The sequence below is a fragment of the Mytilus californianus genome, unplaced genomic scaffold (assembly GCF_021869535.1).
Source record: "Mytilus californianus isolate M0D057914Y unplaced genomic scaffold, xbMytCali1.0.p SCAF_5, whole genome shotgun sequence".
Taxonomy (NCBI): domain Eukaryota; kingdom Metazoa; phylum Mollusca; class Bivalvia; order Mytilida; family Mytilidae; genus Mytilus; species Mytilus californianus.
Window position 1 is genome coordinate 59,020,394 of NW_026262701.1, and position 22,788 is coordinate 59,043,181.

The 22,788-nt window shown below is 35.1% G+C and overlaps 2 long non-coding RNA genes across 6 annotated transcripts; both read right to left on the minus strand.

Moving 5' to 3' along the window:
• Nucleotides 1–328: 328 nt before the first annotated feature.
• LOC127702986 (uncharacterized) lies at nt 329–9,003 on the minus strand. Of its 5 annotated transcripts, none has more exons than XR_007982620.1 (4): nt 7,620–9,003; nt 6,865–7,243; nt 6,090–6,291; nt 5,122–5,136 (listed from the first exon to the last, which is right to left on the minus strand). It is a non-coding gene; the product is annotated as an uncharacterized LOC127702986 (long non-coding RNA). The 5 variants fall into 5 exon arrangements; XR_007982617.1 differs by having other exon boundaries at nt 6,090–6,489; XR_007982621.1 differs by lacking the exons at nt 5,122–5,136; nt 6,090–6,291 and adding an exon at nt 329–442.
• A 2,305-nt stretch (nt 9,004–11,308) lies between these two features.
• LOC127702985 (uncharacterized) lies at nt 11,309–20,753 on the minus strand. The gene is made up of 3 exons (XR_007982616.1): nt 19,884–20,753; nt 18,750–18,939; nt 11,309–12,472 (listed from the first exon to the last, which is right to left on the minus strand). It is a non-coding gene; the product is annotated as an uncharacterized LOC127702985 (long non-coding RNA).
• Nucleotides 20,754–22,788: the final 2,035 nt, after the last annotated feature.

The following is a 22,788-nucleotide window of genomic DNA, read 5'->3' on the forward strand; positions in this document are numbered from 1 at the left end:
CTTACTTCATTGTCGTGTTTGTGGACTACAGACTCAAGAGAATGTTGATTTCAACAAAGTGTGTTGTAAACGGTGTATACATACTGTCGGATAGCGGGAAAAATATTGATGTACTTTTTTATACAAGTATAAAAAGTAAAATCATTCCATTATACAAGGTAACCCCCCCCCCCTATTTTTTTTAACCTAACTTCAGATTTCCAAACATAAACGATTCTGGAGTCTTTCTAAATAGATACCCCAATGTCTTCTCTAATGTCTCCTCTACGTTACTTATACAGTCGTTGCCCGTCACAATCTCTATAAATTGGTCTTCAATGATCTTAAGGTACGCCATCCCTCGTTTTTACAATTTCAGTTTTTTAACCGTTACTTCAGATTTTGAACATAAACCACTCTTGAGATTTTCCTAAACGATGCGCCAATGTCTCCTCTACAACACCTATATAGTCGTTGTCCGTCACAATCTCTTTGAAATGGTCCAAAATTTCCTTTTAGTGCCCTACCCCCCTAATCTCATTTTGTCAATTTCACAATAAATTTTCAGTTTTTTAACCGTAACTTCAGATTTTCGAACATATACCACTCTGGAGATTTTCTTAAACGATGCGCCAATGTCTCCTCTACAACACCTATATAGTCGTTGCCCGTCACAATTTCTTTGAAGTGGTCCAAAATTTCCTTTTAGTGCCCTACCCCCTTAATCTCTTAATAAAATTTTCAGTTTTTTAACCGTAACTTCAGATTTTCGAACATAAACCACTCAGGAGATTTTCTTAAACGATGCGCCAATGTCTCCTCTACAACACTTATATAGTCGTTGCCCGTCACAATCTCTTTAAAATGGTCCAAATTTTTCTTTTAGTGCCCTACCCCCTTAATCTCATTTTGTCAATTTCACAATAAAATTTTCAGTTTTTTAACCGTAACTTCAGATTTTCGAACATAAACCACTCTGGAGATTTTTTTAAACGATGCGCCATTGTTTCTTCTACAACACCTTTATAGTCGTTGCCCGTCACAATCTCTTGAAATTGGTCCAGAATAAACTTAAATTGCCCTACCCCCCTAATCTCATTTTGTCAATTTACAATAAAAGTTTCAGTTTTTTAATCGTAACTTCAGATTTTCGAACATAAACCACTCTGGAGATTTTCTTAAACGATGCGCCATTGTTTCCTCTACAATACCTATATAATCGTTGCCCGTCACAATCTCTTGAAATTGGTCCAAAATTAATTTAAATTGGACTACCCCATAATCTCATTTTGTCAATTTCACAATAAAAGTTTCAGTTTTTTAATCGTAACTTCAGACTTTCGAACATAAACCACTCTGGAGATTTTCTTAAACGATGCGCCAATGTCTCCTCTACAACACCTATATAGTCGTTCTCCGTCACAATCTCTTTAAAATGGTCCATTTTTTTCTTTTAGTGCCCTACCCCCTAAATCTCATTTTGTCAACTTCACAATAAAATTTCCAGTTTTATAACCGTAACTTCAGATTTTCGAACATAAACCACTCTGGATATTTTCTTAAACAATGCGCCATTGTCTCCTCTACAACACCCATATAGTCATTGCCCGTCACAATCTCTTGAAATAGGTAAAAAAATAACTTAAATTGGCCTACCCCCTAATCTCATTTTGCCAATTTCACAATTTCAGTTTTTTAACCGTAACTTCAGATTTTCGAACATAAACCACTCTGGAGATTTTCTTAAACGATGCGCCATTGTCTCCTCTATAACACCTATATAGTCGTTACCCGTCACAATCTCTTAAAATTGGTCCAAAATTAACTTAAATTGCCCTACCCCCCTAATCTCATTTTGTCAATTTCACAATAAAAGTTTCAGTTTTTTAATCGTAACTTCAGATTTTCGAACATAAACCACTCTGGAGATTTTCTTAAACGATGCGCCATTGTCTCCTCTACAACACCTATGTAGTCGTTGCCCGTCCCAATCGCTTGAAATTGGTCCAAAATTAATTTAAATTGGCCTACCCCACTTATCTCAATTTGTCAATTTCACAATTTCAGTTTTTTAACCGTAACTTCAGATTTTCGAACATAAATCACTCTAGATATTTTCTTAAACGATGCGCCATTGTTTCCTCTACAACACCTATATAGTCGTTGCCCGTCACAATCTCTTAAAATTGGTCCAAAATTAACTTAAATTGCCCTACCCCCCTAATCTCATTTTGTCAATTTCAAAATAAAAGTTTCAGTTTTTTAATCGTAACTTCAGATTTTCGAACATAAACCACTCTGGAGATTTTCTTAAACGATGCGCCAGTGTTTCCTCTACAACACCTATATAGTCGTTGCCCGTCACAATCTCTTGAAATTGGTCAAAAAATAATTTAAATTGGCCTACCCCCCTTATCTCATTTTGTCAATTTCACAATTTTAGTTTTTTAACCGTAACTTCAGATTTTCGAACATAAATCACTCTGGAGATTCTCTTAAACGATGCGCCAATGTCTCCTCTACAACACCTATATAGTCGTTCTCCGTCACAGTCTCTTTAAAATGGTACAATTTTTTCTTTTAGTGCCCTACCCCCTTAATCTCATTTTGTCAATTTCACAATAAAATTTTCAGTTTTTTAACCGTAACTTCAGATTTTCGAACATAAACCACTCTGGAGATTTTTTTAAACGATGCGCCATTGTTTCTTCTACAACACCTTTATAGTCGTTGCCCGTCACAATCTCTTGAAATTGGTCCAGAATAAACTTAAATTGCCCTACCCCCCTAATCTCATTTTGTCAATTTACAATAAAAGTTTCAGTTTTTTAATCGTAACTTCAGATTTTCGAACATAAACCACTCTGAAGATTTTCTTAAACGATGCGCCATTGTTTCCTCTACAATACCTATATAATCGTTGCCCGTCACAATCTCTTGAAATTGGTCCAAAATTAATTTAAATTGGACTACCCCATAATCTCATTTTGTCAATTTCACAATAAAAGTTTCAGTTTTTTAATCGTAACTTCAGACTTTCGAACATAAACCACTCTGGAGATTTTCTTAAACGATGCGCCAATGTCTCCTCTACAACACCTATATAGTCGTTCTCCGTCACAATCTCTTTAAAATGGTCCATTTTTTTCTTTTAGTGCCCTACCCCCTAAATCTCATTTTGTCAACTTCACAATAAAATTTCCAGTTTTATAACCGTAACTTCAGATTTTCGAACATAAACCACTCTGGATATTTTCTTAAACAATGCGCCATTGTCTCCTCTACAACACCCATATAGTCATTGCCCGTCACAATCTCTTGAAATAGGTAAAAAAATAACTTAAATTGGCCTACCCCCTAATCTCATTTTGCCAATTTCACAATTTCAGTTTTTTAACCGTAACTTCAGATTTTCGAACATAAACCACTCTGGAGATTTTCTTAAACGATGCGCCATTGTCTCCTCTATAACACCTATATAGTCGTTACCCGTCACAATCTCTTAAAATTGGTCCAAAATTAACTTAAATTGCCCTACCCCCCTAATCTCATTTTGTCAATTTCACAATAAAAGTTTCAGTTTTTTAATCGTAACTTCAGATTTTCGAACATAAACCACTCTGGAGATTTTCTTAAACGATGCGCCATTGTTTCCTCTACAACACCTATATAGTCGTTGCCCGTCACAATCTCTTGAAATTGGTCAAAAAATAATTTAAATTGGCCTACCCCCCTTATCTCATTTTGTCAATTTCACAATTTTAGTTTTTTAACCGTTACTTCAGATTTTTGAACATAAATCACTCTGGAGATTCTCTTAAACGATGCGCCAATGTCTCCTCTACAACACCTATATAGTCGTTCTCCGTCACAGTCTCTTTAAAATGGTACAAATTTTTCTTTTAGTGCCCTACCCCCTTAATCTCATTTTGTCAATTTCACAATAAAATTTTCAGTTTTTTAACCGTAACTTCAGATTTTCGAACATAAACCAATCTGGAGATTTTCTTAAACGATGCGCCATTGTTTCCTCTACAACACCTAAATAGTCGTTCCCCGTCACAATCTCTTGAAATTGGTCCAAAATTAACTTTAATTGCCCTACCCCCTAATCTCATTTTGTCAACTTCACAAATAAAAGTTTCAGTTTTTTAATCGTAACTTCAGATTTTCGAACATAAACCACTCTGGAGATTTTCTTAAACGATGCGCCATTGTCTCCTCTACAACACCTATATAGTCGTTCGTCGTCACAATCTCTTGAAATTGGTCCAAAGTTAATTTAAATTGGCCTACCCCCCTTATCTCATTTTGTCAATTTCACAATTTCAATTTTTTTAACCGTAACTTCAGATTTTCGAACATAAACCACTCTGGATATTTTCTTAAACGATGCGCCATTGTTTCCTCTACAACACCTTTATAGTCGTTGCCCGTCACAATCTCTTAAAATTGGTCCAAAATTAACTTAAATTGCCCTACCCCCTAATCTCATTTTGTCAATTTCACAATAAAAGTTTCAGTTTTTTAACCGTAACTTCAGATTTTCGAACATAAACCACTCTGGAGATTTTCTTAAACGATGCGCCATTGTTTCCTCTACAACACCTATGTAGTCGTTGCCCGTCACAATCTCTTTAAATGGTCCAAATTTTTCTTTTAGTGCCCTACCCCCCTAATCTCATTTTGTCAATTTCACAATAAATTTTTTTTAACCGTAACTTCAGATTTTCGAACATAAACCACTCTGGAGATTTTCTTAAACGATGCGCCAATGTCTCCTCTACAACACCTATATAGTCGTTCTCCGTCACAATCTCTTTAAAATGGTCCAAATTTTTCTTTTAGTGCCCTACCCCCCTAATCTCATTTTGTCAATTTCACAATAAAATTTTCAGTTTTTTAACCGTAACTTCAGATTTTCGAACATAAACCACTCTGGAGTTTTTCTTAAACGACGCGCCATTGTCTCCTCTACAACACCTAAAAAGTCGTTGCCAGTCACAATCTCTTGAAATTGGTCCAAAATTAACTTAAATGGGCCTACCCCCCTAATCTCATTTTGTCAATTTCACAATTTCAGTTTTTTAACCGTAACTTCAGATTTTCGAACATAAACCACTCAGGAGATTTTCTTAAACGATGCGCCATTGTCTCCTCTACAACATCCATACAGTTGTTGCCCGTCACAATCTCTTGAAATTGGTCCAAAATTAACTTAAATTGGCCTACCCCCTAATCTCATTTTGTCAATTTCACAATTTCAGTTTTTTAACCGTAACTTCAGATTTTCGAACATAAACCACTCTGGAGATTTTCTTAAACGATGCGCAATTGTTTCCTCTACAACACCTATATAGTCGTTGCCCGTCACAATCTCTTGAAATTGGTCCAAAATTAACTCAAGTTGCCCTACCCCCGTAATCTCATTTTGTCAATTTCACAATAAAAGTTTCAGTTTTTTAATCGTAACTTCAGATTTTCGAACATAAACCACTCTGGAGATTTTCTTAAACGATGCGTCATTATCTCTTCTACAACACCTATATAGTCGTTCTCCGTCACAATCTCTTTAAAATGGTCAAAATTTTTCTTTTAGTGCCCTACCCCCCTAATCTCATTTTGTCAATTTCACAATAAAATTTTCAGTTTTTTAACCGTAACTTCAGATTTTCGAACATAAACCACTCTGGAGATTTTCTTAAACGACGCGCCATTGTCTCTTCTACAACACCTATATAGTCGTTGCCCGTCACAATCTCTTGAAATTGGTCCAAAATTAACTTAAATTGGCCTACCCCCCTAATCTCATTTTGTCAATTTCACAATTTCAGTTTTTTAACCGTAACTTCAGATTTTCGAACATAAACCACTCAGGAGATTTTCTTAAACGATGCGTCATTATCTCCTCTACAACACCTATATAGTCGTTGTCCGTCACAATCTCTTTAAAATGCCTTATTTTTCTTTTTGTGCCCTACCCCCCCTAATCTCATTTTGTCAATTTCACAAAAAAAAAAAAAAAAAAAAATCCAGTTTTTTAACCGTAACTTCAGATTTTCGAACATAAACCACTCTGGAGATTTTCTTAATAGATGCGCCATTGTCACCTCTACAAAATCCATATAGTTGTTGCCCGTCACAATCTCTTGAAATTGGTCCAAAATTAACTTAAGTTGCCCTACCCCCGTAATCTCATTTTGTCAATTTCACAATAAAAGTTTCAGTTTTTTAATCGTAACTTCAGATTTTCGAACATAAACCACTCTGGAGATTTTCTTAAACGATGCGTCATTATCTCCTCTACAACACCTATATAGTCGTTGTCCGTCACAATCTCTTTAAAATGCCTTATTTTTCTTTTTGTGCCCTACCCCCTAATCTCATTTTGTCAATTTCACAAAAAAAAAAAAAAAAAAATCCAGTTTTTTAACCGTAACTTCAGATTTTCGAACATAAACCACTCAGGAAATTTTCTTAAACGATGCGCCAATGTCTCCTCTACAACACCTATATAGTCGTTGCCCGTCACAATCTCTTCAAAATGGTCCAAATTTTTCTTTTAGTGCCCTACTCCCTTAATCTCATTTTGTCAATTTCACAATAAAAATTTCAGTTTTTTAACCGTAACTTCAGATTTTCGAACATAAACCACTCTGGATATTTTCTTAAACAATGCGCCATTGTCTCCTCTACAACACCCATATAGTCATTGCCCGTCACAATCTCTTGAAATAGGTAAAAAAATTACTTAAATTGGCCTACCCCCTAATCTCATTTTGCCAATTTCACAATTTCAGTTTTTTAACCGTAACTTCAGATTTTCGAACATAAACCACTCTGGAGATTTTCTTAAACGATGCGCCATTGTTTCCTCTATAACACCTATATAGTCGTTGCCCGTCACAATCTCTTAAAATTGGTCCAAAATTAACTTAAATTGCCCTACCCCCCTAATCTCATTTTGTCAATTTCACAATAAAAGTTTCAGTTTTTTAATCGTAACTTCAGATTTTCGAACATAAACCACTCTGGAGATTTTCTTAAACGATGCGTCATTATCTCCTCTACAACACCTATATAGTCGTTGTCCGTCACAATCTCTTTAAAATGCCTTATTTTTCTTTTTGTGCCCTACCCCCTAATCTCATTTTGTCAATTTCACAATAAAAGTTTCAGTTTTTTAATCGTAACTTCAGATTTTCGAACATAAACCACTCTGGAGATTTTCTTAAACGATGCGCCATTGTCTCCTCTACAACACCTATGTAGTCGTTGCCCGTCACAATCGCTTGAAGTTGGTCCAAAATTAATTTAAATTGGCCTACCCCACTTATCTCAATTTGTTAATTTCACAATTTCAGTTTTTTAACCGTAACTTCAGATTTTCGAACATAAACCACTCTGGAGATTTTCTTAAACGATGCGCCATTGTTTCCTCTACAACACCTATATAGTCGTTGCCCGTCACAATCTCTTAAAATTGGTCCAAAATTAACTTAAATTGCCCTAACCCCCTAATCTCATTTTGTCAATTTCACAATAAAAGTTTCAGTTTTTTAATCGTAACTTCAGATTTTCGAACATAAATCACTCTGGAGATTCTCTTAAACGATGCGCCAATGTCTCCTCTACAACACCTATATAGTCGTTCTCCGTCACAGTCTCTTTAAAATGGTACAAATTTTTCTTTTAGTGCCCTACCCCCTTAATCTCATTTTGTCAATTTCACAATAAAATTTTCAGTTTTTTAACCGTAACTTCAGATTTTCGAACATAAACCAATCTGGAGATTTTCTTAAACGATGCGCCATTGTTTCCTCTACAACACCTAAATAGTCGTTCCCCGTCACAATCTCTTGAAATTGGTCCAAAATTAACTTAAATTGCCCTACCCCCTAATCTCATTTTGTCAACTTCACAAATAAAAGTTTCAGTTTTTTAATCGTAACTTCAGATTTTCGAACATAAATCACTCTGGAGATTTTCTTAAACGATGCGCCATTGTCTCCTCTACAACACCTATATAGTCGTTCGTCGTCACAATCTCTTGAAATTGGTCCAAAATTAATTTAAATTGGCCTACCCCCCTTATCTCATTTTGTCAATTTCACAATTTCAATTTTTTTAACCGTAACTTCAGATTTTCGAACATAAACCACTCTGGATATTTTCTTAAACGATGCGCCATTGTTTCCTCTACAACACCTTTATAGTCGTTGCCCGTCACAATCTCTTAAAATTGGTCCAAAATTAACTTAAATTGCCCTACCCCCTAATCTCATTTTGTCAATTTCACAATAAAAGTTTCAGTTTTTTAACCGTAACTTCAGATTTTCGAACATAAACCACTCTGGAGATTTTCTTAAACGATGCGCCATTGTCTCCTCTACAACACCTATATAGTCGTTGCCCGTCACAATCTCTTTAAAATGGTCCAAATTTTTCTTTTAGTGCCCTACCCCCCTAATCTCATTTTGTCAATTTCACAATAAAATTTTTTTAACCGTAACTTCAGATTTTCGAACATAAACCACTCTGGAGATTTTCTTAAACGATGCGCCAATGTCTCCTCTACAACACCTATATAGTCGTTCTCCGTCACAATCTCTTTAAAATGGTCCAAATTTTTCTTTTAGTGCCCTACCCCCCTAATCTCATTTTGTCAATTTCACAATAAAATTTTCAGTTTTTTAACCGTAACTTCAGATTTTCGAACATAAACCACTCTGGAGATTTTCTTAAACGACGCGCCATTGTCTCCTCTACAACACCTATATAGTCGTTGCCCGTCACAATCTCTTGAAATTGGTCCAAAATTAACTTAAATTGGCCTACCCCCCTAATCTCATTTTGTCAATTTCACAATTTCAGTTTTTTAACCGTAACTTCAGATTTTCGAACATAAACCACTCAGGAGATTTTCTTAAACGATGCGCCATTGTCTCCTCTACAACATCCATACAGTTGTTGCCCGTCACAATCTCTTGAAATTGGTCCAAAATTAACTTAAATTGGCCTACCGCCTAATCTCATTTTGACAATTTCACAATTTCAGTTTTTTAACCGTAACTTCAGATTTTCGAACATAAACCACTCTGGGGATTTTCTTAAACGATGCGCAATTGTTTCCTCTACAACACCTATATAGTCGTTGCCCGTCACAATCTCTTGAAATTGGTCCAAAATTAACTCAAGTTGCCCTACCCCCGTAATCTCATTTTGTCAATTTCACAATAAAAGTTTCAGTTTTTTAATCGTAACTTCAGATTTTCGAACATAAACCACTCTGGAGATTTTCTTAAACGATGCGTCATTATCTCCTCTACAACACCTATATAATCGTTGTCCGTCACAATCTCTTTAAAATGCCTTATTTTTCTTTTTGTGCCCTACCCCCCTAATCTCATTTTGTCAATTTCACCAAAAAAAAACAAAAAAAAAATTCCAGTTTTTTAACCGTAACTTCAGATTTTCGAACATAAACCACTCAGGAGATTTTCTTAAACGATGCGCCAATGTCTTCTCTACAACACCTATATAGTCGTTGCCCGTCACAATCTATTCAAAATGGTCCAAATCTTTCTTTTAGTGCCCTACTCCCTTAATCTCATTTTGTCAATTTCACAATAAAATTTTCAGTTTTTTAACCGTACTTTCAGATTTTTGAACATAAACCACTCTGGAAATTTTCTTAAACGATGCGCCAATTTCTCCTCTACAACACCTAGATAGTCGTTCTCCGTCACAATCTCTTTAAAATGGTCAAAATTTTTCTTTTAGTGCCCTACCCCCTTAATCTCATTTTGTCAATTTCACAATAAAATTTTCAGTTTTTTAACCGTAACTTCAGATTTTCGAACATAAACCACTCTGGAGATTTTCTTAAACGATGCGCCATTGTTTCCTCTACAACACCTAAATAGTCGTTCCCCGTCACAATCTCTTGAAATTGGTCCAAAATTAACTTAAATTGCCCTACCCCCTAATCTCATTTTGTCAACTTCACAAATAAAAGTTTCAGTTTTTTAATCGTAACTTCAGATTTTCGAACATAAACCACTCTGGAGATTTTCTTAAACGATGCGCCATTGTCTCCTCTACAACACCTATATAGTCGTTCGTCGTCACAATCTCTTGAAATTGGTCCAAAATTAATTTAAATTGGCCTACCCCCCTTATCTCATTTTGTCAATTTCACAATTTCAGTTTTTTAACCGTAACTTCAGATTTTCGAACATAAACCACTCTGGATATTTTCTTAAACGATGCGCCATTGTTTCCTCTACAACACCTTTATAGTCGTTGCCCGTCACAATCTCTTAAAATTGGTCCAAAATTAACTTAAATTGCCCTACCCCCTAATCTCATTTTGTCAATTTCACAATAAAAGTTTCAGTTTTTTAAACGTAACTTCAGATTTTCGAACATAAACCACTCTGGAGATTTTCTTAAACGATGCGCCATTGTTTCCTCTACAACACCTATATAGTCGTTGCCCGTCACAATCTCTTTAAAATGGTCCAAATTTTTCTTTTAGTGCCCTACCCCCCTAATCTCATTTTGTCAATTTCACAATAAAATTTTTTTAACCGTAACTTCAGATTTTCGAACATAAACCACTCTGGAGATTTTCTTAAACGATGCGCCAATGTCTCCTCTACAACACCTATATAGTCGTTCTCCGTCACAATCTCTTTAAAATGGTCCAAATTTTTCTTTTAGTGCCCTACCCCCCTAATCTCATTTTGTCAATTTCACAATAAAATTTTCAGTTTTTTAACCGTAACTTCAGATTTTCGAACATAAACCACTCTGGAGATTTTCTTAAACGACGCGCCATTGTCTCTTCTACAACACCTATATAGTCGTTGCCCGTCACAATCTCTTGAAATTGGTCCAAAATTAACTTAAATTGGCCTACCCCCTAATCTCATTTTGTCAATTTCACAATTTCAGTTTTTTAACCGTAACTTTAGATTTTCGAACATAAACCACTCTGGAGATTTTCTTAAACGATGCGCAATTGTTTTCTGTACAACACCTTTATAGTCGTTGCCCGTCACAATCTCTTGAAATTGGTCCAAATTTAACTCAAGTTGCCCTACCCCCGTAATCTCATTTTGTCAATTTCACAATAAAAGTTTCAGTTTTTTAATCGTAACTTCAGATTTTCGAACATAAACCACTCTGGAGATTTTCTTAAACGATGCGTCATTATCTCCTCTACAACACCTATATAGTCGTTGTCCGTCACAATCTCTTTAAAATGCCTTATTTTTCTTTTTGTGCCCTACCCCCCTAATCTCATTTTGTCAATTTCTGGAGATTTTCTTAAACGATGCGCCATTGTTTCCTCTACAACACCTTTATAGTCGTTGCCCGTCACAATCTCTTAAAATTGGTCCAAAATTAACTTAAATTGCCCTACCCCCTAATCTCATTTTGTCAATTTCACAATAAAAGTTTCAGTTTTTTAACCGTAACTTCAGATTTTCGAACATAAACCACTCTGGAGATTTTCTTAAACGATGCGCCATTGTCTCCTCTACAACACCTATATAGTCGTTGCCCGTCACAATCTCTTTAAAATGGTCCAAATTTTTCTTTTAGTGCCCTACCCCCCTAATCTCATTTTGTCAATTTCACAATAAAATTTTTTTAACCGTAACTTCAGATTTTCGAACATAAACCACTCTGGAGATTTTCTTAAACGATGCGCCAATGTCTCCTCTACAACACCTATATAGTCGTTCTCCGTCACAATCTCTTTAAAATGGTCCAAATTTTTCTTTTAGTGCCCTACCCCCCTAATCTCATTTTGTCAATTTCACAATAAAATTTTCAGTTTTTTAACCGTAACTTCAGATTTTCGAACATAAACCACTCTGGAGATTTTCTTAAACGACGCGCCATTGTCTCCTCTACAACACCTATATAGTCGTTGCCCGTCACAATCTCTTGAAATTGGTCCAAAATTAACTTAAATTGGCCTACCCCCCTAATCTCATTTTGTCAATTTCACAATTTCAGTTTTTTAACCGTAACTTCAGATTTTCGAACATAAACCACTCAGGAGATTTTCTTAAACGATGCGCCATTGTCTCCTCTACAACATCCATACAGTTGTTGCCCGTCACAATCTCTTGAAATTGGTCCAAAATTAACTTAAATTGGCCTACCGCCTAATCTCATTTTGACAATTTGACAATTTCAGTTTTTTAACCGTAACTTCAGATTTTCGAACATAAACCACTCTGGGGATTTTCTTAAACGATGCGCAATTGTTTCCTCTACAACACCTATATAGTCGTTGCCCGTCACAATCTCTTGAAATTGGTCCAAAATTAACTCAAGTTGCCCTACCCCCGTAATCTCATTTTGTCAATTTCACAATAAAAGTTTCAGTTTTTTAATCGTAACTTCAGATTTTCGAACATAAACCACTCTGGAGATTTTCTTAAACGATGCGTCATTATCTCCTCTACAACACCTATATAATCGTTGTCCGTCACAATCTCTTTAAAATGCCTTATTTTTCTTTTTGTGCCCTACCCCCCTAATCTCATTTTGTCAATTTCACAAAAAAAAACAAAAAAAAAATTCCAGTTTTTTAACCGTAACTTCAGATTTTCGAACATAAACCACTCAGGAGATTTTCTTAAACGATGCGCCAATGTCTTCTCTACAACACCTATATAGTCGTTGCCCGTCACAATCTATTCAAAATGGTCCAAATCTTTCTTTTAGTGCCCTACTCCCTTAATCTCATTTTGTCAATTTCACAATAAAATTTTCAGTTTTTTAACCGTACTTTCAGATTTTTGAACATAAACCACTCTGGAAATTTTCTTAAACGATGCGCCAATTTCTCCTCTACAACACCTAGATAGTCGTTCTCCGTCACAATCTCTTTAAAATGGTCAAAATTTTTCTTTTAGTGCCCTACCCCCTTAATCTCATTTTGTCAATTTCACAATAAAATTTTCAGTTTTTTAACCGTAACTTCAGATTTTCGAACATAAACCACTCTGGAGATTTTCTTAAACGATGCGCCATTGTTTCCTCTACAACACCTAAATAGTCGTTCCCCGTCACAATCTCTTGAAATTGGTCCAAAATTAACTTAAATTGCCCTACCCCCTAATCTCATTTTGTCAACTTCACAAATAAAAGTTTCAGTTTTTTAATCGTAACTTCAGATTTTCGAACATAAACCACTCTGGAGATTTTCTTAAACGATGCGCCATTGTCTCCTCTACAACACCTATATAGTCGTTCGTCGTCACAATCTCTTGAAATTGGTCCAAAATTAATTTAAATTGGCCTACCCCCCTTATCTCATTTTGTCAATTTCACAATTTCAGTTTTTTAACCGTAACTTCAGATTTTCGAACATAAACCACTCTGGATATTTTCTTAAACGATGCGCCATTGTTTCCTCTACAACACCTTTATAGTCGTTGCCCGTCACAATCTCTTAAAATTGGTCCAAAATTAACTTAAATTGCCCTACCCCCTAATCTCATTTTGTCAATTTCACAATAAAAGTTTCAGTTTTTTAAACGTAACTTCAGATTTTCGAACATAAACCACTCTGGAGATTTTCTTAAACGATGCGCCATTGTTTCCTCTACAACACCTATATAGTCGTTGCCCGTCACAATCTCTTTAAAATGGTCCAAATTTTTCTTTTAGTGCCCTACCCCCCTAATCTCATTTTGTCAATTTCACAATAAAATTTTTTTAACCGTAACTTCAGATTTTCGAACATAAACCACTCTGGAGATTTTCTTAAACGATGCGCCAATGTCTCCTCTACAACACCTATATAGTCGTTCTCCGTCACAATCTCTTTAAAATGGTCCAAATTTTTCTTTTAGTGCCCTACCCCCCTAATCTCATTTTGTCAATTTCACAATAAAATTTTCAGTTTTTTAACCGTAACTTCAGATTTTCGAACATAAACCACTCTGGAGATTTTCTTAAACGACGCGCCATTGTCTCTTCTACAACACCTATATAGTCGTTGCCCGTCACAATCTCTTGAAATTGGTCCAAAATTAACTTAAATTGGCCTACCCCCTAATCTCATTTTGTCAATTTCACAATTTCAGTTTTTTAACCGTAACTTTAGATTTTCGAACATAAACCACTCTGGAGATTTTCTTAAACGATGCGCTATTGTTTCCTCTACAACACCTATATAGTCGTTGCCCGTCACAATCTCTTGAAATTGGTCCAAATTTAACTCAAGTTGCCCTACCCCCGTAATCTCATTTTGTCAATTTCACAATAAAAGTTTCAGTTTTTTAATCGTAACTTCAGATTTTCGGACATAAACCACTCTGGAGATTTTCTTAAACGATGCGTCATTATCTCCTCTACAACACCTATATAGTCGTTGTCCGTCACAATCTCTTTAAAATGCCTTATTTTTCTTTTTGTGCCCTACCCCCCTAATCTCATTTTGTCAATTTCACAAAAAAAAACACAAAAAAAATTCCAGTTTTTTAACCGTAACTTCAGATTTTCGAACATAAACCACTCAGGAGATTTTCTTAAACGACGCGCCATTGTCTCCTCTACAACACCTATATAGTCGTTGCCCGTCACAATCTCTTGAAATTGGTCCAAAATTAACTTAAATTGGCCTACCCCCCTAATCTCATTTTGTCAATTTCACAATTTCAGTTTTTTAACCGTAAATTCAGATTTTCGAACATAAACCACTCAGGAGATTTTCTTAAACGATGCGCCATTGTCTCCTCTACAACATCCATACAGTTGTTGCCCGTCACAATCTCTTGAAATTGGTCCAAAATTAACTTAAATTGGCCTACCGCCTAATCTCATTTTGACAATTTCACAATTTCAGTTTTTTAACCGTAACTTCAGATTTTCGAACATAAACCACTCTGGGGATTTTCTTAAACGATGCGCAATTGTTTCCTCTACAACACCTATATAGTCGTTGCCCGTCACAATCTCTTGAAATTGGTCCAAAATTAACTCAAGTTGCCCTACCCCCGTAATCTCATTTTGTCAATTTCACAATAAAAGTTTCAGTTTTTTAATCGTAACTTCAGATTTTCGAACATAAACCACTCTGGAGATTTTCTTAAACGATGTGTCATTATCTCCTCTACAACACCTATATAATCGTTGTCCGTCACAATCTCTTTAAAATGCCTTATTTTTCTTTTTGTGCCCTACCCCCCTAATCTCATTTTGTCAATTTCACAAAAAAAAACAAAAAAAAAATTCCAGTTTTTTAACCGTAACTTCAGATTTTCGAACATAAACCACTCAGGAGATTTTCTTAAACGATGCGCCAATGTCTTCTCTACAACACCTATATAGTCGTTGCCCGTCACAATCTATTCAAAATGGTCCAAATCTTTCTTTTAGTGCCCTACTCCCTTAATCTCATTTTGTCAATTTCACAATAAAATTTTCAGTTTTTTAACCGTACTTTCAGATTTTTGAACATAAACCACTCTGGAAATTTTCTTAAACGATGCGCCAATGTCTCCTCTACAACACCTAGATAGTCGTTCTCCGTCACAATCTCTTTAAAATGGTCAAAATTTTTCTTTTAGTGCCCTACCCCCTTAATCTCATTTTGTCAATTTCACAATAAAATTTTCAGTTTTTTAACCGTAACTTCAGATTTTCGAACATAAACCACTCTGGAGATTTTCTTAAACGATGCGCCATTGTTTCCTCTACAACACCTAAATAGTCGTTCCCCGTCACAATCTCTTGAAATTGGTCCAAAATTAACTTAAATTGCCCTACCCCCTAATCTCATTTTGTCAACTTCACAAATAAAAGTTTCAGTTTTTTAATCGTAACTTCAGATTTTCGAACATAAACCACTCTGGAGATTTTCTTAAACGATGCGCCATTGTCTCCTCTACAACACCTATATAGTCGTTCGTCGTCACAATCTCTTGAAATTGGTCCAAAATTAATTTAAATTGGCCTACCCCCCTTATCTCATTATGTCAATTTCACGATTTCAGTTTTTTAACCGTAACTTCAGATTTTCGAACATAAACCACTCTGGATATTTTCTTAAACGATGCGCCATTGTTTCCTCTACAACACCTTTATAGTCGTTGCCCGTCACAATCTCTTAAAATTGGTCCAAAATTAACTTAAATTGCCCTACCCCCTAATCTCATTTTGTCAATTTCACAATAAAAGTTTCAGTTTTTTAAACGTAACTTCAGATTTTCGAACATAAACCACTCTGGAGATTTTCTTAAACGATGCGCCATTGTTTCCTCTACAACACCTATATAGTCGTTGCCCGTCACAATCTCTTTAAAATGGTCCAAATTTTTCTTTTAGTGCCCTACCCCCCTAATCTCATTTTGTCAATTTCACAATAAAATTTTTTTAACCGTAACTTCAGATTTTCGAACATAAACCACTCTGGAGATTTTCTTAAACGATGCGCCAATGTCTCCTCTACAACACCTATATAGTCGTTCTCCGTCACAATCTCTTTAAAATGGTCCAAATTTTTCTTTTAGTGCCCTACCCCCCTAATCTCATTTTGTCAATTTCACAATAAAATTTTCAGTTTTTTAACCGTAACTTCAGATTTTCGAACATAAACCACTCTGGAGATTTTCTTAAACGACGCGCCATTGTCTCTTCTACAACACCTATATAGTCGTTGCCCGTCACAATCTCTTGAAATTGGTCCAAAATTAACTTAAATTGGCCTACCCCCTAATCTCATTTTGTCAATTTCACAATTTCAGTTTTTTAACCGTAACTTTAGATTTTCGAACATAAACCACTCTGGAGATTTTCTTAAACGATGCGCTATTGTTTCCTCTACAACACCTATATAGTCGTTGCCCGTCACAATCTCTTGAAATTGGTCCAAATTTAACTCAAGTTGCCCTACCCCCGTAATCTCATTTTGTCAATTTCACAATAAAAGTTTCAGTTTTTTAATCGTAACTTCAGATTTTCGGACATAAACCACTCTGGAGATTTTCTTAAACGATGCGTCATTATCTCCTCTACAACACCTATATAGTCGTTGTCCGTCACAATCTCTTTAAAATGCCTTATTTTTCTTTTTGTGCCCTACCCCCCTAATCTCATTTTGTCAATTTCACAAAAAAAAACACAAAAAAAATTCCAGTTTTTTAACCGTAACTTCAGATTTTCGAACATAAACCACTCAGGAGATTTTCTTAAACGATGCGCCAATGTCTTCTCTACAACACCTATATAGTCGTTGCCCGTCACAATCTCTTCAAAATGGTCCAAATTTTTCTTTTAGTGCCCTACTCCCTTAATCTCATTTTGTCAATTTCACAATAAAATTTTCAGTTTTTTAACCGTAACTTCAGATTTTCGAACATAAACCACTCTGGAGATTTTCTTAAACGATGCGCCAATGTCTCTTCTACAACACCTATATAGTCGTTCTCCGTGACAATCTCTTTAAAATGGTCATAATTTTTCTTTTAGTGCCCTACCCCCCTAATCTCATTTTGTCAATTTCACAATAACATTTTCAGTTTTTTAACCGTAACTTCAGATTTTCGAACATAAACCACTCTGGAGATTTTCTTAAACGACGCGCCATTGTCTCTTCTACAACACCTATATAGTCGTTGCCCGTCACAATCTCTTGAAATTGGTCCAAAATTAACTTAAATTGGCCTACCCCCCTAATCTCATTTTGTCAATTTCACAATTTCAGTTTTTTAACCGTAACTTCAGATTTTCGAACATAAACCACTCAGGAGATTTTCTTAAACGATGCGTCATTATCTCCTCTACAACACCTATATAGTCGTTGTCCGTCACAATCTCTTTAAAATGCCTTATTTTTCTTTTTGTGCCCTACCCCCCTAATCTCATTTTGTCAATTTCACAATAAAAGTTTCAGTTTTTTAATCGTAACTTCAGATTTTCGAACATAAACCACTCTGGAGATTTTCTTAAACGATGCGCCATTGTCACTTCTACAACATCCATATAGTTGTTGCCCGTCACAATCTCTTGAAATTGGTCCAAAATTAACTTAAGTTGCCCTATCCCCCTAATCTCATTTTGTCAATTTCACAATAAAAGTTTCAGTTTTTTAATCGTAACTTCAGATTTTCGAACATAAACCACTCTGGAGATTTTCTTAAACGATGCGCCATTGTCTTCTCTACAACACCTATATAGTCGTTGCCCGTCACAATCTTTTGAAATTGGTCCAAAATTAATTTAAAATTGGCCTACCCCCCTTATCTCTTTTTGTCAATTTCACAATTTCAGTTTTTTAACCGTAACTTCAGATTTTCGAACATAAACCACTCTGGATATTTTCTTAAACGATGCGCCATTGTCTCCTCTACAACATCCATATAGTTGTTGCCCGTCACAATCTCTTGAAATTGGTCCAAAATTAACTTAAGTTGCCCTACTCCCCTAATCTCATTTTGTCAATTTCACAATAAAATTTTCAGTTTTTTAATCGTAACTTCAGATTTTCGAACATAAACCACTCTGGAGATTTTCTTAAACGATGCGCCATTGTCACTTCTACAACATCCATATAGTTGTTGCCCGTCACAATCTCTTGAAATTGGTCCAAAATTAACTTAAGTTGCCCTACCGCCCTAATCTCATTTTGTCAATTTCACAATAAAAGTTTCAGTTTTTTAATCGTAACTTCAGATTTTCGAACATAAACCACTCTGGAGATTTTCTTAAACGATGCGCCATTGTCTCCTCTACAACACCTATATAGTCGTTGTCCGTCACAATCTCTTTAAAATGGTCCTAATTTTTCTTTTGTGCCCTACCCCCCTAATCTCATTTTGTCAATTTCACAATAAATTTTTCAGTTTTTTAACCGTAACTTCAGATTTTCGAACATAAACAACTCTGGAGATTTTCTTAAACGATGCGCCAATGTGTCCTCTACAACACCTATATAGTCGTTGCCCGTCACAATCTCTTCAAAATGGTCCAAATTTTTCTTTTAGTGCCCTACCCCCTTAATCTCATTTTGTCAATTTCACAATAAAATTTTCAGTTTTTTAACCGTTACTTCAGATTTTCGAACATAAACCACTCTGGAGATTTTCTTCAACGATGCGCAATGGTCTCCTCTACAACACCTATATAGTCGTTGCCCGTCACAATCTCTTGAAATTGGTCCAAAATTAATTTAAATTGGCCTACCCCCCTAATCTCATTTTGTCAATTTCACAATTTCAGTTTTTTAATCGTAACTTCAGATTTTCGAACATAAACCACTCTGGAGATTTTCTTAAACGATGCGCCATTGTCTTTTCTACAACACCTATATAGTCGTTGCCCGTCACAATCTTTTGAAATTGGTCCAAAATTAATTTAAAATTGGCCTACCCCCCTTATCTCATTTTGTCAATTTCACAATTTCAGTTTTTTAACCGTAACTTCAGATTTTCGAACATAAACCACTCTGGATATTTTCTTAAACGATGCGCCATTGTCTCCTCTACAACATCCATATAGTTGTTGCCCGTCACAATCTCTTGAAATTGGTCCAAAATTAACTTAAGTTGCCCTACTCCCCTATTCTCATTTTGTCAATTTCACAATACAATTTTCAGTTTTTTAATCGTAACTTCAGATTTTCGAACATAAACCACTCTGGAGATTTTCTTAAACGATGCGCCATTGTCACCTCTACAATATCCATATAGTTGTTGCCCGTCACAATCTCTTAAAATTGGTCCAAAATTAACTTAAGTTGCCCTACCCCCCTAATCTCATTTTGTCAATTTCACAATAAAAGTTTCAGTTTTTTAATCGTAACTTCAGATTTTCGAACATAAACCACTCTGGAGATTTTCTTCAACGATGCGCCAATGTGTCCTCTTCAACACCCATATATTCGTTGTCCGTCACAATCTCTTTAAAATGGTCCAAATTTTTCTTTTAGTGCCCTACCCGCCTAATCTCATTTTGTCAATTTTACAATAAAATTTTCAGTTTTTTAACCGTAACTTCAGATTTTCGAACATAAACCACTCTGGAGATTTTCTTAAACAATGCGCCATTGTCTCCCCTACAACACCTATATAGTCATTGCCCGTCACAATCTCTTCAAATTGGTCTAAAATTAACTTAAATTGGCCTACCCCCTAATCTCATTTATTCAATTTCACAATTTCAGTTTTTTAACCGTAAGTTCAGATTTTCGAACATAAACCAATCTTGAGATTTTCTCAAACGATGCGCCAATGTCTCCTCTACAACACCTTTATAGTCATTGGTCCAAAATTAACTTTGAGTGCCCTACTCCCCAAATCTCATTTTGAAAGTTTCAGTTTTTTAACCCTAACTTCAGATTTTCGAACATAAAGTGAACTGGATTTTTTTTTCTACACGATGCGCCAATGTCTCCTCTACAACAACTATATAGTCGTTGCCCGTCACAATCTCTATAAATTGGTTCAACATTAACTTTAAGTGCCCTACCCCCCTAATCTTATTTTGTCAATTTCAGTTTTTTTACCGTAACTTCTGATTTTCGAACATAAACCTCTCTGGAGATTTTCCTAAACGATGCAGAAATGTCTCCTCTAAAACACCTATATAGTCGTTGCCTGTAACAATCTATTCAAATTGGTCAAAAATTAACTTAAAATGTCCTATACCCAAATTTCATTTTGTTAATTTCAGTTTTTTTCTACCACAATTTAAGATTTTCGAACATAAACCACTCTGGAAATTTTTTCTCAACTATGCGGCACTATCTCCTCTTAAACACCTATATAGCCTAACCTGTCACAATCTCCATTAATCGGACCAAACAACGTAAAGTGCACCCCCGTTCCCTAAAAATGCATTGTGTCATTGTGTTAACTTATGGCCATTGTAATCCAGCTGTCTATTGAATGCCTTATGTGGATTTATTTAGTTAGGAAAGAAAAGCTTTGTATTCTTTATATATAAAGTATGGTTTCCCTTTTGTTTTAAGTTAGTTTTTTCGTTTTTGTTTAAGATTGTATGCATTCTCATAATTGTTCGCTAGCTCGAAAAAACGTGATAACCTTATGTGATATTGTGGTTTTTAGATATACCTCCTAATTGTTCGCTAGCTAATTGTTCGCTACAATTGTTCGCTAGCTTGAGTCAGGTTGATGTTCCACACATATTTATTTCCTGAAATTTTCGAATATCTTTCTTTGTATTTAAATTGTTATTTGCTTAGTCTACATGTACTAGAATATCCAGTATAAAATCTTAATGGTAAAACCAGGTCCGATCTTATATTTTGAAAAGTCATTTTTTTTAAATAGTTTGGAAAAATTATTGTAAAATGTTTATTGTATAGACTCTAAGATAAATCAGAAAAATTCAACAACTTCAGGATTGTGACACTGCGAGTGATACTGTAAACAAACTAATTTTCGCGAGCAATTTTTTTTCGCGACTTTCGCGAGTAGAAAAATAACGCGAATATAAATCGTTGTGAAAATTTAAAACTTTGATCTTTCCTTATCTAACTACATCAAGTGAATTTGAAAAGCGCGAAATTAAATCGCCTCGAATTGGGATGGAAAGGGCTAAACGCGAAATAAAGTATCCGCGAAAATAAGTTGGTTTACAGTATATTGGCCCTACCTCTTTCACCACAAATATCTTCAGCGAAAAGTTTGGCTCTTTTAAATGTTTGCTTGAAAGCCTGTAATAATTCAATACTGATAAACTGATAAAAATTGGTTCATAAAGTATGCAACAGGAAATGTACGGTTTTCGAGCATGAAATATTAGAAGACTTGAACTTGAATGTATTGTTTTCTTTTTAAATATTACGGGTGTGTTTTCAGTGTGGTAAAAAAAGAAGACAAATAACAAATAAAAACCATCCTTTTTGGTTTAATTGTTGAGAATTTGAATACTATTTAAAGTTTTTTCAATGAAAATCAACATATATGATCGCATTACATCAAACCATCTCACGTCATGTTAAGTATTTGTGAAAGAATGCCTAACGGTGGTCAAGCATTGCGATCGGATCGTGAATTGAATTAATTGTAATTCAGTCTACATTGAATTTTGTTGATTTTTCATAAAAATTGATCGTGAAAGATCGGGCAACGCATTATCTTGATCGTGAAAGACAAGGCGTGACCAGACGGACGCAGGACGTTTTCGCCATTTTATTTGTAACACTAAAGGACATTTGCGCTTCAAACTCTATGGACATTTGCGCTTTAAACTTTGATACACCTGAACAAAATTGACAAGACATGTGCGCTTTTTACCTATGAAAGTTTACCTGTAGTATTTATAAAATTTAGCGAAGTCATGGAAAGATGTTCACATATTCTTTGAAAGTTCTTCCGGACAAACAACAAAATCAGAAAAAAAATTATTCGGGTAAACCAGACATATTATAAAAAATATATTATAAGTTTCTGGGTAAACGATAGAAAAAAGGAAACCTTTATGGATGGAACATTTAAATTTTGACCGAAATTCTTCAATTAGCTTTCTTATTACTGGCTTTGAATTGGAGACTTTATTCCTCTTGTGGTTATTATGTTACCCGAATAGTAAGAGGAACTGTACCATCATAGTATATCTAAGGTTGTTTCAATTTGTGAAGACCGAAATTTTATTTTTAAACCACGGTACCTGCTGTACCTGTTGACTTTTAGAAAGACTCATGGTTGTTATAAGGAATTTACTCCCATCCTCTCTCTTGGATTGTTGTCGTTTTTAACTGACACAAGCATGATGGGGAAAGGTGGATGCTTTTAGTTGTTTATAGATATATGA